Source organism: Sander lucioperca, chromosome 4 (assembly GCF_008315115.2).
Source record: "Sander lucioperca isolate FBNREF2018 chromosome 4, SLUC_FBN_1.2, whole genome shotgun sequence".
Classification (NCBI taxonomy): domain Eukaryota; kingdom Metazoa; phylum Chordata; class Actinopteri; order Perciformes; family Percidae; genus Sander; species Sander lucioperca.
Window position 1 is genome coordinate 24,002,521 of NC_050176.1, and position 17,182 is coordinate 24,019,702.

The 17,182-nt window shown below is 48.6% G+C and overlaps 1 protein-coding gene and 1 long non-coding RNA gene across 2 annotated transcripts in view; both read right to left on the reverse strand.

Moving 5' to 3' along the window:
- Positions 1-17,182, reverse strand: part of LOC116048446 (VPS10 domain-containing receptor SorCS3-like) — a 1,378,075-nt gene that overhangs the window by 689,050 nt on the left and 671,843 nt on the right. The window lies entirely within an intron of this gene.
- LOC116059802 lies at positions 5,699-15,264 on the reverse strand. Its single transcript, XR_004107375.2, has 3 exons — positions 15,253-15,264; positions 11,542-11,550; positions 5,699-5,776 (listed from the first exon to the last, which is right to left on the reverse strand). It is a non-coding gene; the product is annotated as an uncharacterized LOC116059802 (long non-coding RNA).

The window sequence follows — 17,182 nt, forward strand, 5'->3', positions numbered from 1 at the left end:
TCTGTCGTCTCCCCCTCTCATTCCCCCTGCTCTGGCGTTTCCCCTCTCGTCTCCCCCTCTCGTTCCCCCTGCTCTGTCGTCTCCCCCCTCGTCATTCCCCCCTGCTCTGCGTTTCCCCCTCTCATTCCCCCTTCTCTGGCGTTCCCCCCTCTCATTCCCCCTGCTCTGTCGTCTCCCCCTCTCATTCCCCCTGCTCTGGCGTTTCCCCCTCTCGTCTCCCCCTCTCGTTCCCCCTGCTCTGTCGTCTCCCCCTCTCATTCCCCCTGCTCTGGCGTTTCCCCCTCTCATTCCCCCTTCTCTGGCGTTTCCCCCTCTCATTCCCCCTGCTCTGGCGTTTCCCCCTCTCATTCCCCCTGCTCTGGCGTTCCCCCTCTCATTCCCCCCTGCTCTGGCGTTTCCCCCTCTCATTCCCCCTGCTCTGACGTTAGTTTTTCATCAGATTCTCCGTGGTTCCAGCTTGTATATTGTGAGGTATTTTATCTGTTTGGTATAATTACAAACTGAACATCTCTTGGACTGTTTATTGGGGGAACAAACAAACAATTTTGGCATTTTTCTAATTTTTTTCGACATTTGATGGACCAAACATTCCCGGCAGATTAATCTTCTCGCTGCTCGGTGCTTCAGCGTCACTGGGCGAGATGCTGAGATAACGTTGGTCAGCGTTTGTTCGGATTATGTAATACTTTCTTCTCCCGGTCAGTCCACTTTCACATTCCTTCAAACACGCAACAACAAACTTCAGTCGGCTGCTCCTTTTCATGTCTGCCGGCCAATCAGACGGCCGATCTAAACCACATCCAGACCTCCGCCCTCCTTTGCTCTCTCTCCCTCTCTCTCTCTCTCTCCCTCCCTCTCTATCCCTCTCCCTCTCCCTCTCCCTCTCCCTCCCTCTCTCCCTCCCTCTCTCTCTCTCTCCCTCTCCCTCTCCTCTCCTCCTCCCTCTCGCCCTCCTCTCTCTCTCCTCTCGCCCTCTCTCTCCTCTCTCCTCCTCTCCCTCTCTCTCTCCTCTCTCTCCCTCTCCCTCTCTCTCCCTCGCTCTCTCTCCCTCTCTCTCCTCTCTCTCTCTCTCTCTCTCTCTCTCTCTCTCTCCCTCTCCCTCTCCCTCTCTCCCTCTCCCTCTCCCTCTCTCTCTCTCTCTCTCTCTCTCTCTCCCTCTCCCTCTCTGTCTCTCCCTCTCTCTGTCTCTCTCCCTCTCCCTCTCCCTCTCCCTTTTCCTCTCCCTCTCTCTCCCTCTCTGTCCCTCCCTCTCTCTCCCTCTCCCTCTCCCTCTCTCTCTCTCCCTCCCTCTCTCCCCTCTCCCTCTCTCTCCCTCTCCTCTCCCTCTCTCTCCCTCTCCCTCTCCCTCCCCCCTCCTCCTCCCCTCCCTCTCCCTCTCCCTCCTCCCTCTCCTCTCCCTCTCCTCTCTCTCCTCTCCTCTCTCTCCCTCTCCTCTCCTGTCTCTCCTCTCTCTGTCCTCTCTCCCTCTCCCTCCCCCTCCTCCCTTTCCTCGCTCTCTCCCTCTCTGTCCCTCCCCTCTCTCTCCCTCTCCCTCTCCCTCTCTCTCTCCCGCCCTCTCTCCCTCTCCCTCTCTCTCCCTCTCCCTCTCCTCCTCTCTCCCCGCTCCCTCTCCCTCTCCCCTTCCCTCTCCTCCTCTCCCTCTCTCTCCCCTCCCTCTCCCTCCCCTCTCGTCCCTCTCCCCGTCCTCTCTCTCTCTCTCTCTCTCTCTCTCTCCCTCTCCCTCTCTGTCCCCCTCCCTCTCCCTCTCTGTCCCCCTCCCTCTCCCTCTCTGTCCCTCTCCCTCTCCCTCTCTGTCCCTCTCCCTCTCCCTCTCTGTCTCTCCCTCTCTCCCTCTCCCTCCCTCTCTCCCTCTCCCTCTCCCTCTCTCTCTCCCTCTCTGTCTCTCTCCCTCTCCCTCTCCCTCTCTGTCTCTCCCTCTCTCCCTCTCCCTCTCTGTCTCTCCCTCTCTCCCTCTCCCTCTCCCTCTCCCTCCCTCCCTCTCTCTCTCCCTCTCTCCGGCCGGTTCCTCTCTGGCGTGCGGTCAGCCTCAGATTCCAGCTCATTTCTTCTCATCTGTCGTTGAAACCCAACTCCCAGCAGATTAATGGGTCCGCTCAAATTACGTGGCACACTCGGAGAGAAACTCAGGGTTTCTCCCCTCCTCCTGTTCCTCTCTCTCTCTCTCTTTCTGTTTGTTCAGCTGTCCCTCCCCCCTCCTCCCTCTCTTTCCTGCCTCTGGAGAGCAGGATGGAGCTGGCGGAAACACGTCTCGAACCCACAAACACTCAGCGAGCAGCGACAACAAACGTCAGCAGTTCACCTCGCCGGGCGCTGCCAACGACAACGCCAGCCAGATCCCGATCATAGGCGTCCTTCACGGGGGGGGCGGGGTTATAACCCCCGATAATCAAAAACAGGCTTTTGTTGCTTTCTTTCAACAATTTTTTTTCGATGCTTTCTGTAACTTTCTTGGCTTTTTTTGTCACCTTTTTTATGTTTTATGTTTTTTTTCTTCTTTGTTTTCGAGGTTTTTTTGGGATAATTTTTCCAAATTTTTCTCGCCTTTATAATTTTTTTGTCAGTTTCTTGTTCGAGTTTTTTTAGGGACAATTTTTCAAAATTTTTGTCGCCTTTTATAATGTTTTTTTTTTCTGTTTTTTTGGGACAATTTTTCCAATTTTTTTTCGCCTTTATGATTTTTTTTTTTCGTGTTTCTTTGGGACAATTTTTCTAAATTTTTGTCGCCTTCATGATGTTTTTGTCACTTTTTTTTTGAGTTTTTTTTTACCTACAAATGACCAATATTGCACAAGTTGTAATAGTGCTTATGTGTCAGCTGATAACGACATATCGAGCTATAATAAGAAAACAACGACGCTATCAACACGTTGCTATGATGATGCAGATGAACGTAAATTCCCAACGACAACATGTGGGTGGTGTGGGAATGACAGCGTTATATTTTGCTCGTAAATTAAATTCAAAAAGTCTCTCGTCTCCTCGTTGGTCCACTTCCATCTGTCTTTGTAGACACCATAGACAGTATATAAGAATGGACCAGCAGATCCCGTGTCTCTGGACGGAGACCAGTGAAGGATGTTAGAAGATCTTTCCCGGTGATGGCTGATCGTTACTGAGCAGCCTCCAACTGAGCTTGAAGACGTAGATGTGACGTGAGCAACCTGTCTGAAAGTTGGAAGTCTTCTGGTAGCTGTGCCAAGAGAAATCTCAATCATTCCCAATCTAGCAGAGACGGAGAGCGTAGGTATATGTAAGGAGATAACATAGACACAGGCTAATTATTGATCACTAAAATGATAGTTAACATTAGTAATTAAACTTAAACAGCTAATGGAAGTCCAAACTGCCTGAGAGCTTCTCCTGTACTATACGGTAATTCCTCTACTATGAGACAGTAAGTCTCGTGGTTATGACCCAATCGTTAGCCTATTTTTATAAAAACGTCTGCTACGGAGCCATAACGTGAGCTACAAGGTAATGGAGCCTTTTATACATTGTCGTGTTTCTTTAGAAATAAACAACGGACAAATAGAGTCTTTAAACTCTTCAGATGTAAAGTTATTCTCTGTCAAAGTGACGTCAGAATGAATGGCAGTCAATGGGATGCTAACGGGAGGTGATGGCTTGTTAGCATCAGAATGGCGCCATAGGAGCTACGCGGTCCGAGGAGAAGCTGACCCCGTTGGTTCCACCAACACTAGTTCCTTCCTGAGGCTATGCAGCAGAGGCACCGTGGCTCCGTCCGGCGCTTAGCAACTGCCCAAGATGATTGTGATTGGTTTAAAGAAATGCCAATACACCAGAGCACGTTTTCCTCCCATCCAGGAATGCTGCGTCCACTAGGGCTGCACGATACGTGGAAAATATCTCATTGTGATGATTTTGACTGATTGCGATATGATTCCCGGTATTGGAGGGAGTGATACATTTTGTATCATTATTCTCATATAACCCGGTCTCACGGCAGTTTGTGTAAATGTCACGTTATTTTTAATCTATTGATACGTGTTCACGGGCATGTTTTTCTCGTTTTTTACGTGTAAATGTGACGTTATTTTTACGTGTTCACGGGCACGTTTTTTTTCCCGGGAGACGGCCGAAAAGGACGCCACACACGCCGGGGAGGCGGCCGCTGGGGACGCGCGACAATAACGGGACGGTTGTGATTAGGAAGACTACGGGAAACTAAACGCCACACGTGGGACGCCATCCCCGCTCGCCCGGGTGAAAGTCCTGTGATGTTTGACCCATCCACCCCCCCGACCACCCTCCCTATGCGGATTTTCGGCTCTTTATAGGCTACTAGGGATGTCCAGATCTGACCACGTGATCGGAAATCGGGCCCGATCACGTGGTTTCAGACTCGATTGGAATCGGACGTTACCTCCCGATCAGGACTCGGATATATATGTATATATATTCTCATTATTTTTTAACACATCTATAGTTATGCGGTGGCACAGAGTTAGACCCTTTTGACTCCACACAGAAACAGCAACGCGTGCGGCATGACATCACTTTGATGCAGAGACGCTATTGGTTAAATGCCGGCAAAGTAGAACACGGACGCAGCTTGAAGCGGAAAGCGCGAGTATGTCTGCGGTCTGGAGGGATTATAAAGGTGATGACAACAACGTTGCCGTAGCAAACTGTGAGATATGTAACAACAGAGTTGTTGAATGTTAAAATAAGGTGAATTAAATAAAAAATAAGGAACATCCTGGATCTGTTTTTTCTCTCTTTATTCTTTTTTTATATATTATAGAAGTATCGGATCGGGACTCGGTATCAAGAGAGGGAGAGAGGGGGAGAGAGAGGGGGACAGAGAGGGAGAGAGAGGGGGACAGAGAGGGAGGGAGAGGGGGAGAGAGAGGGGGAGAGAGAGGGAGGGAGAGGGGGACAGAGAGGGAGAGAGAGGGACAGAGAGGGAGGGAGGGAGAGGGGGACAGAGAGGGAGAGAGGGGGACAGAAAGGGAGGGAGAGGGGGACAGAGGGAGAGAGAGGGGGACAGAGAGGGAGAGAGAGGGAGGGAGAGAGAGGGGGACAGAGAGGGAGAGAGAGGGGGAGAGAGAGGGAGGGAGAGAGGGAGAGAGGGGGTTAGAGAGGGGGACAGAGAGGGAGAGAGAGGGAGGGAGAGAGAGGGGGACAGAGAGGGAGAGAGAGGGGGACAGAGAGGGAGAGAGAGGGGGAGAGAGAGGGAGGGAGAGAGGGAGAGAGAGGGGGACAGAGAGGGAGAGAGGGGGACAGAGAGGGAGAGAGAGGGGGAGAGAGAGGGAGGGAGAGAGGGAGAGAGGGGGACAGAGAGGGAGAGAGAGAGAGAGGGGGAGAGAGAGGGGGACATAGAGGGGGACAGAGAGGGAGAGAGAGAGGGGGACATTGAGGGGGACAGAGAGGGAGAGAGAGGGAGGGAGAGAGGGGGACAGAGAGGGGGACAGAGAGGGAGGGAGGGAGAGAGAGAAATCAAATGACTCGGACTCGAGGGCAAAAACACCTGATCAGGACATCTCTACTTTATTCTACTCCCTACCATTTTCCTGCTGTGGCCACGAAATATGCTTCCCATTGAAATACATTACTTCACATTTTTGTGCTTCCCACCACGTAAAAAACGAGAAAAACGTTCCCGTGAACACGTATCAATAGATTAAAAATAACGTGACATTTACACAACCTGCCGTGAGACCGGGCTGGGCATTATTCTAATTTTCATTGATAAGTATTAAAATTAAAAAAGATTACAGTGGGATTTTTGCAAGGATCCGTACCAGATATTGCACTATAGTCCATATTGTGATTTCGATAAAATTGCAATTAATTGTGCAGCCCTAACTAGCCCAGACCCTCCTCCGCAGCTCAGTGGAGGAGGGTCTGGGCAAGGCGAGACTTTTCTTTACCGTGAAAATAGAAGGTGTGTGTGTGTGTGTGTGTGTGTGTGTGTGTGTGTGTGTGTGTGTGTGTGGTGTACGCCGGCCGCGGCTCAAACCCAGCAGCTGCAGTTTCTAAAATTAGCCGGCGAGGATGGGCAGAGGCTCCTGGGCCATTAATCAGCGGACTGCCCAGCAGCGAAGCACCAAGAAAGGAACACCGTGGCGTGTTGACTCTTTATCTGGTGAAGAGGGTTACGGAGCAGAGGCCCAAATATAGCAGCGAGCGCCGAACGGTGCAGGCCAGGCCGCCGCGTTGCCTGGATACCCGCGCTGGAAGGTAAACAGAGGGGGCAGTTAGCCACGTCAATGAGCTGGCAGGGTGTAAAGGCCACGGAGAGAGGGAGGGAGGGAGGGAGGGAGAGAGAATGAGAGAGTGAGGGAGAAAGAGAGAGAGAGGGGGAGAGGGAGAATGAGAGAGGGAGGGAGAGAGAGAGAGAGGGGGAGAGGGAGAATGAGAGAGAGAGAGAGAGAGAGAGGGAGAGAGGGAGAATGAGAGAGGGAGAGAGAGGGGGACAGAGAGGGAGAGAGGGAGAAAGGGGGAGAGAGGGAGGGAGAGAGAGGGAGAGAGAGAGGGGGAGAGGGAGGGAGAGGGAGAGAGAGGGGGACAGAGAGGGAGAGAGAGGGAGAGAGAGGGAGGGAGAGAGAGAGGGGGAGAGGGAGAGAGAGGGGGACAGAGAGGGAGAGAGAGGGAGAGAGGGGGAGAGAGGGAGGGAGAGAGAGGGAGGGAGAGAGGGAGAGAGAGAGGGAGAATGAGAGAGGGAGGGAGAGAGAGAGAGAGAAAGGGAGAGGGGGAGAGGGAGGGAGAGAGAGAGAGGGGGAGAGAGGGAGGGAGAGAGAGGGAGGGAGAGAGATATATATATAGATAGATATACAGTATATATATATATATATATATATATATAGAGAGAGAGAGAGAGACGTTCTGCTGCTTCTCACTCACACACACTGCGACTCTAATCAGCTGCATGCAGGTGGACTTCTATTAACCACGCCCACAGACAGGTGGACTTCTATTAACCACGCCCACAGACAGGTGGACTTCTATTAACCACGCCCACAGACAGGTGGACTTCTATTAACCACGCCCACAGACAGGTGGCTCGTGGTGTTCATCACAAATTAAATCACAAATAAAGTTTACCCATCATTAAAGAAAACACAAATACCCATTCAGTAATTGAGAGCAACACTCAACACCCCCACTTGCTCTCACATTACAAAAGAAAAAAGGAAGAAATATTACATTACATTCAGTCAAAAAAGGGGGAGGAAAAAAAAAAATCATCACCTTTCCAGGATTTTCCTTTTCGTTATCTCCAAACATAAACTTAGCAAATTTGACCAACTTATATTTTGTTGCAGGTTTGGTCATCACACCATCTGTTCAGTTGGACAATACTCCAATAATACCTTCCCATCATTCACAGTGGCCCGTATAAAGTGGTACTTTATGTCCACATGTTTACACCTCTGTCTACTGACAGGATTCTTAGCTAAAGCAATTGTGCCTTGATTGTCCTCATACAGCTTGGGTAGTGCATACAGATGTTTATCAATGCCATCTAGAAGTTGTGTGAGGTACAGACTAGAGGGCTGCATTGGGATTGGGTCCCGCCGGGTCCCGCCGGGTCCCGCGGGACCCAACGCAAATGTCGCGGGAGCGGGCGGTTTTAACTTTGCTGCGGGCGGCTAAAAAAAACACTGTGGGATCGGGATGTAGCCTGGAACCCCCCCACGCCAGCAGAAACCATAGATATACATATATACTGACTGAGTATATATACATATATACTGACTGAGTATATACTGTATAGGCCATCTATGAGCAGACACCAGCGTGTCTGAGCCTCCCAGGACGGGGGAGCTCCGAGCCAAGGCTCCGTCCTCCCTCATCCTCGGCTCCTTCCTCCCCCTCTCTCCCTCATCCTCGGCTCCTTCCTCCCCCTCTCTCCCTCATCCTCGGCTCCTTCCTCCCCCTCTCTCCCTCATCCTCGGCTCCTTCCTCCCCCTCTCTCTCTCTCCCTCATCCTCGGCTCCTTCCTCCCCCCCTCTCTCCCTCTCCTTCTGCTCCTTCCTCCCCCTCTCTCTCTCTCCCTCATCCTCGGCTCCTTCCTCCCCCCCTCTCTCCCTCTCCTTCTGCTCCTTCCTCCCCCTCTCTCTCTCTCCCTCATCCTCGGCTCCTTCCTCCCCCTCTCTCCCTCTCCTCTCTCCCTCATCCTCGGCTCCTTCCTTCCCCTCTCTCCCTCTCCTTCTGCTCCTTCCTCCCCCTCTCTCCCTCTCCTTCTGCTCCTTCCTCCCCCTCTCCTCTCTCCCTCATCCTCGGCTCCTTCCTCCCCCTCTCTTCCTCTCTCCCTCTCCTCTCCCCCTCATCCTCGGCTCCTTCCTCCCCCTCTCTTCCTCTCTCCCTCTCCTCTCTCCCTCATCCTCGGCTCCTTCCTCCCCCTCTCTTCCTCTCTCCCTCTCCTCTCTCCCTCATCCTCGGCTCCTTCCTCCCCCTCTCTTCCTCTCTCCCTCCCCCTCTCTCCCTCATCCTCGGCTCCTTCCTCCCCCTCTCTCCCTCTCCTTCTGCTCCTTCCTCCCCGTCTAACAGCAGCAAGCACCTGCCTTCTTTGCCTTCATCTTCTCCCTATTAACCTATAAAATGACGTGTTTTCTCATGCGGGACGGGAGAAGACATAACATCAATGCATCTCTATTATTGTGCGGGCATAAATTCTCAGAGTTTTGCGGGTGCGGGCGGGAGTGGACGTACACATTGCGGGAGCGGGCGGGAGTGTAACACACACGTTGCGGGTGCGGGCGGTAATGGTCAGAAATTCGCCGGGAGCGGGATGAAGAAAACAGTCCCGCGCAGGGCTCTAGTACAGACACTCTTGGATGGTTGCAGCCAGAGCAGTATACTCTGCCTCACAAGTAGACAGTGCTACAGTGGGCTGCTTTTTGGTCTTCCATGACACTAAAGGTCCGCTCTTCGTCAGGATTACACAATACCCAGTTGTACTTCTTCTATCATTAACATCACCAGCCCAATTTGCATCGCTGTAAGCTTGTATACCCAGGTTCTCATCAGAGGTGGGACAAAGTCATTGTTATGCAAGTCACAAGTAAGTCTCAAGTCTTTGCCCTCGAGTCCCGAGTCAAGTCGAGTCAAAGATGAGGCAAGTCCCGAGTCGAGTCACAAGTCAAAGCCAACAAGTCTCAAGTCGAGTCCAAAGTCCTACCATTTTAGTTTCGAGTCATTTCAAGTCATTTCAGTTTCAGTGTATGCAATATTAAGAATATTTTCACTGCTTCAAAAGTCATAAGAAAGCCCTTTCTCTCAAGAAACTGAAGTCATATGCTTTATAGCAGTGGTTTTCAAAGTGGGGATGGGGACCCCTGGGTGCTGCGAGGGGGTGCTAGGGGGGCCATGGCAAGTTGGCATGAAAAGTATAGCAAAACAAAATAATTGAATAAATTAAATAACTAAAGTAAACCAAATTAAACCAAAACTAAGCTAAACAATATTCCCATTAGTTAAGAACTGCACTATAATAATCTATTGCATCTCTGAACATTACTACTGTAATCGTTATTATTTTATTTTATTACATGGCTTGGTTGAATTCCAATGTAGAATGCGGTCTGTTATTTCTTGATAACAGACCGTTGCCATGAAAAACAGAGCGTTGCTATGGACGCAGTTCGGTTTAGCGGAAGCAATACAATCGTTTTTAAATCAATATTTTGTGTCAAAGTATTTATTTGGTAGGTAGCCATGTAATAAGCGGGATAATGTATAGCGAGGCGGTAGTTATAGCGAATACAACCCCTGATATGAAAAGGGAAGGCTAATGGTGGATCTACTGTGACTGTGTTATGGTAACGTTACTTTAAAACGGACGTTGACATGATGTTGGCGAGGTTTTCCATCTGAGTGTGCTACACTCATGTACCTCATATAATCAGGGTTCAAAAATCCCTATTTTTGTAAGCATGAACCAGCAAGGGAGACGTGCGTTTACTGTCTCGTTGAGACAGTAAATATGCAGCAGCTAGTATGTTACGGTACATACATCCGATAAGGTGCTTAGCATTCGTTCAAAACTTACCTTTCTTTGTGCAACTTCAGGTGTCGAACAAAGTTGGACGTTGTGGCAGCTCCGTCTGTAATCTTCGACCCGCATGTTTTGCAAATTGCAACTCTTTTTTTGTCGACTACCTCGTAATTTTTATAGCCAGACGAAACTATCTTCGGCATCATTTTGCCAACTGGCGCGTTGTTGCTCGTGCTTCATTGGTTGTCTTGCAGTGTGCCTGCTTAGATGCTGTCGAATCAAAACAACGTGGGACTACAGTGATTGGATGTCGTGCAGGCAGCGCGCGTGCTCTCTGCATGCATACAGGTGGTGCACATTTTTTTCACAGATGCAGATAAACTGAGAGCGGCGCGGCCGTGTGAACATTTTCTTCCCCAGTTTTCACGGGAAGTAGCAAGTCTTCTCGAGTCAAAAGGTGCAAGTCCAAGTGAAGTCACGAGTCATTGATGTTAAAGTCCAAGTCGAGTTGCAAGTCTTTGTACATTTTGTCGAGTCGAGTCTGAAGTCATCAAATTCATGACTCGAGTCTGACTCGAGTCCAAGTCACATGACTCGAGTCCACACCTCTGGTTCTCATCACATTTCCTGTAACACAACTCCTTATCCCTTGTGCCTCTTAGATACCTCAACGCATGTTTAACTGTATCAAAGTGCTGTGTAGTAGGTTCAGTAAAATACTGTGACACTTTGCTTACAACAAAACTCAAATCCGGTCTTGTACAGACAGTCAAATATATCAGACTACCCACTGCCTCTCTGTATCTTGAAACATCACTCATCAATGCAGCATCATCTGTGTAGTTCAGTTTTCCCAACATACTTTGCTTGTGACAGTGTTACACAGTCGTCGCTCTGGTTGAAATCAATGCCCAGAAAGAATCTCAGTTTGCCCAAGTCCTTCATTTTAAACCTTGCTGTAAGCATGTCCTTCGTAACATTCATTCAGCTTTTTCATCGCTTGCTGCAATTATTAAGTCATCGACCCAAATTACTATTATCACCTTCTCATGTTCTCCTTGCCTTGTGTAAACACAGTGGTCGGCCTGGTTTTGTAGAAACTTGTTTTGTGTTAGATACTCATGTAACAGTTTGTTCCAATTTCTGCCCGATTGTTTTAGCCCATATAATGACCTCTCTAACTTGCACACCAACTCTCGGTCTGTGTGAGATTTTAACTTGTACCCTTCCGGCCGTTCCATGTAAATCTCACAGTCAATGGGTGCATTTAAATAGGCAGTCTTCACATCCATTTGGTGTAAAATCAAGTTTTCCTGTGCTGCTTTCTGCATTAAAACTCTGACACTAGTCATGTTAGCGGTGGGAGAAAATGTCTCCTCATAATCCACACCTATCTTTTGACTGTACCCCTTTGCAACATATCGAGCCTTGTACTTCTCAGATCCATCAACATTGGGTTTAATAGCATACACCCATCTACCCCCCCACTGCTTTCTTACCCTCAGGCAAGTCGGCCAGGGTAAATGTGTTCTCTCTAAGTGAATGCATTTCTTCATCCATTGCTTTGACCCACTCACTTGTTTTATCTGAGGTTACAGGTTCTGTAAATTAAACAGGTATGTTACACGTCACTCGATAGCGGTAATCTATGTTACTCTGGACCAGTGTTGGGAGTAACGCGCTACAAAAGTAACGCAATTACAGTAATGTATTCCTTTTTGCTGTAACGCAGTAATATAACGCATTACTAATTAAATTTCGGTAATATTATACTCGTTACAGTCTCAGTAACGCGAGTTACAACGCATTTTAACGCAACATTTAGTGGTGCGTTGTTTTTTTTAAGAATTCACCAACACCGCGACACATTTCTTCACAGGAAAAAAAAAAAAAAGCCGTATTATTTTCCTGTCGCTGTATTCGATGGTTGAGATGACTGCAGACAGATACATTTGCGAGATGGATATTATTTTCAGGAGTTATTACGCTGCGTTGAAGTGAGCTGTCCTGTTTCTGTTCCCGTGGTCAGAACCAGAACCAGAGACGGTACGGACAGCATGTATGTCCCAACAGGTGACGGTACGGACAGCGTGTATGTCCCAACAGGTGACGGGACGGACAGCGTGTATGTCCCAACAGGTGACTGTGCGGACAGCGTGTATGTCCCAACAGGTGACGGTACGGACAGCGTGTATGTCCCAACAGGTGACGGGACGGACAGCGTGTATGTCCCAACAGGTGACGGTACGGACAGCGTGTATGTCCCAACAGGTGACTGTGCGGACAGCGTGTATGTCCCAACAGGTGACGGTACGGACAGCGTGTATGTCCCAACAGGTGACTGTGCGGACAGCGTGTATGTCCCAACAGGTGACGGTACGGACAGCGTGTATGTCCCAACAGGTGACGGTACGGACAGCGTGTATGTCCCAACAGGTGACGGTACGGACAGCGTGTATGTCCCAACAGGTGACGGTACGGACAGCGTGTATGTCCCAACAGGTGACTGTGCGGACAGCGTGTATGTCCCAACAGGTGACGGTACGGACAGCGTGTATGTCCCAACAGGTGACTGTGCGGACAGCGTGTATGTCCCAACAGGTGACGGTACGGACAGCGTGTATGTCCCAACAGGTGACGGTACGGACAGCGTGTATGTCCCAACAGGTGACGGTACGGACAGCGTGTATGTCCCAACAGGTGACGGTACGGACAGCGTGTATGTCCCAACAGGTGACGGTACGGACAGCGTGTATGTCCCAACAGGTGACGGTACGGACAGCGTGTATGTCCCAACAGGTGACGGTACGGACAGCGTGTATGTCCCAACAGGTGACGGTACGGACAGCGTGTATGTCCCAACAGGTGACGGTACGGACAGCGTGTATGTCCCAACAGGTGACGGTACGGACAGCGTGTATGTCCCAACAGGTGACGGTACGTCAGCATGTATGTCCCAACAGGTGACGGTACGTCAGCGGCTGACAGATATAAACATGTCGGGAATTAATGTTGAGGCTTGCTACACGTAAATATCATTGCATTTTATCAGCCGTGGAGAGTAACTCTGCCTGTAGTGGAATGGCTTCGAATGACGACCAAAAACGCTTGTCTTTTACTGTGACCATTTACTGTTCAATATGTTTCAGTTTTACAAACAAGAAAGTGAACAACTTGAGCATGACGGACATGTTGCATCTCAGTAAGCTAGCAAGAGTAGCTACACAACAGACAACTTCCGTGTAGCTTACTTCAAAATAAAAGCACTTCCTGTGACTATTCGCAGTAAAACTAAATTACTGTTAAATAAGGTTGTGTACCTTTTCACAAACCAGCTGTAAATCAAGTACTGTAAATAATGTAAATAGTGAGTTTTAATCACACTATAATTGAACATTTCCTTTAGAGTGTTTTAACCTAAACAACATGAATTTCTTATTCAAGTGCTATAAACAAACATTTTACAACAATGTCATACTTTTAATTGAGTATTTTCATTTTCTCCTACTTGCCTATTATACGTTTTACTTATCTATTTTTTTATAGATTTAGTTACTTTGCATATTTATATTAATTATACAAAATATGAATAATCTATGATGTATTAAAGTGGATAAAGAGGAGACTTTATTGATCCGGTGGTGAAATTCACAAGCTAGCTGCCAAATCAAACTTCCCCTGTTATTTTGGTGAAAGTAACTCAAAAGTAATGCAAAAGTAGTGTAACGCATTACAATTCAGAGACAGTAATATTGTAATATAACTAATTACTCTCAAATGACAGTAACTAGTAATCTATATAATGTATTACATTTTGGAAGTAACTTGCCCAACACTGCTCTGGACTTGATCAGCCTCCTCCTCAGACATACATTTAGACACACTGCAATCTGTGTATCTGTCTGGCCTTCTCCTCTCTCTTGAAGGGTATCGGCTAGACCCAGGCTCACGCTTGACCTCAACTGTCTGCGATTGGTGGGGGCTCCCTTCAAGTTCATGTTCTACTGCAACACCATGATCTGGAGTTCTGGACTTGTGCTGGATGAAGTCATCATCCTCAGGTGTAAAACTAGTCTGTGTCTGTCGTTCTACACCTGACTTGGCTACAAACCTTACCAGTCTGTGCTTCTGCACTTTCTTACTGACAGGAAAGTTTTTTTTCGCTTGTCTTGTTTGTAAACATAACACTCTGATCCAAAACTTTGCATTCTCGACAAGTTGGGCCGTCTTCCTGTCATCATTTGGATTGGTGTCTGCCCTGTGCGGTTATTAAAACACCTATTTCTAACCACTGCAGCAGTCTGGACTGCATAAGTCCACAGTTGTTTTGGCTAACCACTTTCGATTAGCATGCACCTTGCCATGTCAAATAGTGTGCGCCAATTGCGCTCAGCAGTCCCATTTTGGTGAGGAGAGTAAGGTGCTGATGTTTGATGTCTGATCGCATTTTTAATGAGCAACGTCTGGTACCCTTTTCCTGTGAATTCAGTACCATTATCAGATCTGATGCATTTCACCCTTGCCGTATGGGGCTGTGTCAGCTAGAAACTTCTCTGTAGCTAGGACTGAGTCTCAGTAAATGAAAGTGCATATCTGTACCCATCTCTAGACTCTGGGTGAATTGGCCCTGCCAAGTCTGTGTGTACTAGCTCTAGAAGGCTTTTAGCCCTCACATCAGGGTCTCTATTTCTGGTCTGGTAGAGCTTCCCCTGAGTGCACACTTCACAATGTAGAGGTTTGTTGGAACTTTTAATTTTCATACCATCCACAACATCTGGTAACTTGTGAATGTCATCGTAATTACAGTGCCCCAGTATCTTATGCCATGTCTGCATATCATGACAACCCTTGCATTGATCATCACATTCATTGTCATCACTATTATTTATTGTGTGCAAATAATATAGTCTATCGTGTGGGTGAATATGGAATTTGGTACCGTCTTTGTGGATCAGAACGTCCTTCCCTTTCTTGAAGATCACGGTCGCTCCGCTGGCAGTAGCTGCTGTCACAGATAAAATGTCTTGTGAGAAGGATGGGATATACAGCGCCTGTCTCAGCGTTGCATTCAGGTGTCTTCCTTTGCTGTCTATCAGACAGACATCTGCATCGCCTCGGCGCTCTGCCAAGCACCATGCACCGCGTGCCGTTCGCCAGCTCCACGCGGTGTGTCTCGGCCTGGAACCTGTCATCAAACCTCTTAAACTTTGCAAGGTCTGTGACAATGTGCGAGGTAGCCCCGCGGTCAACCATCAGGCCCCTCACGTCGACTCCTGCTGCCCCTTCACTTACTCTGAAGGCATACTCCGTGTTCTGGTCATCAGTCTCCCCGTCTGCAGGTCGTGTCCCGGTGAGTGGTGCTCTTGCAGTGACTGCACCCTAGTTTACGCTGGCAGGCTTTGGCAAGGTGTACCTTTAGGCCGCATTTGAAGCACACCACGTCCGCTGCGGCCCTCTCAGCTCCCCGGTCACCTGTACCGCCGGGTCTCGCTCTCTGATGCCACACCTTCATCACGTTGTCATCTGCTGCTGCGGCGCGCATCTTTTCTGTGTCCTCGTAGCTGCGTAACTTTGTCTTAAATTCAGCAAAAGACATCGTCTCATCTCGTTGTGGGACATGGATCGCGAATGGTTTAAAGGACTCTGGCAAACCTTTCAAAATTACTGCTGTTGTGTATTTCTTATCCTATTACTGCTGCTACAGCTTTACATGGTTGAGCGGTGTTAGGAGATGGGTTAGGTCTATGTTACTATGTCTTCTGATGTTTGCATGGCTTCCTATGCTGAAGGTGGATACTGTTTGATGTGTAGCTGTGCTGCGGTTTTTGATGCTTCCTGTGGCTCTGCATGGCAAGCTGAGAAAACTTCTCTGTTGATTTAGCTGTCTGTATGGTGTATGGTTGACTCTTGCTTGTGTAGTTTAATCTGTACTAATGTCTCGCTGATTTTCTGTCTGTGTAGTTTAACCTGCACTAAAATCTTGCTGCTTCTTGCTGCTCTGGTCTAAAATCATCTGGCCGAAGGACTATAGTTGAAAATTAGCCGGCTGGCTAACACTGGCACATTTACAGAAATGTTGATTAATGTGTGTTGTCCTTTATAAATAAATAAATACAAATACAAATACAAAACCATCGCTACCAATAGTCCGTCACTTAATAGTTCTTCGGCATTTCTTAGCGCTGTGATCGCGGTCTCTGCCCGTATCACGTACTCCGTCACACTTTCACCGTCTGATTTCACAAGTGAGGTCAGTTCAGTATAGAGGCTTATGATGCGTGGCTTTCCTTTACCTTGATAGTAGTCTCTTAAAATCTTTAGGGCTGCCCGGCCATCATCGGCGGCCTCACGCATCACCAGCAACTGGATGAGTTCAGCGTAGGCCTCGGCATTCTTTCTCTCATCTTCTAGCAGCTCATCTGCGTCGTCAGTGCTGGGCTCTGTTAAAATAGCGTCCTTTAACCCTTGCAAACGAAGGTGGCCCAAGAATTTCACCTCCCATAACTCATAACTCTTTTCATCTCCATCAAACAGGAGCCGCGACCAGCGGCTACCGTGTCGGCTCGTATCTGCAGCCCGTCCGCTCATGGTGCTCACAGCATGCCAATCATCACCGGTACGCCGGTGAGAACATGCTCTAAAACTGTCTCTGGGTTTTTCTGGGCCCATAACCTGTTGGCAGAGCAGCATGTTACAGCAACGGCTACTCGTTGTGAACCCTAATTTGTAGCACCGAACTTGGAGAAAAGGAAAGACGAGAGACGTTCTGCTGCTTCTCACTCACACACACTGCGACTCTAATCAGCTGCGTGCAGGTGGACTTCTATTAACCACGCCCACAGACAGGTGGACTTCTATTAACCACGCCCACAGACAGGTGGACTTCTATTAACCACGCCCACAGACAGGTGGACTTCTATTAACCACGCCCACAGACAGGTGGACTTCTATTAACCACGCCCACAGACAGGTGGACTTCTATTAACCACGCCCACAGACAGGTGGACTTCTATTAACCACGCCCACAGACAGGTGGACTTCTATTAACCACGCCCACAGACAGGTGGACTTCTATTAACCACGCCCACAGACAGGTGGCTCGTGGTGTTCATCACAAATTAAATCACAAATAAAGTTTACCCATCATTAAAGAAAACACAAATACCCATTCAGTAATTGAGAGCAACACTCAACAATATATATATATATATATATATA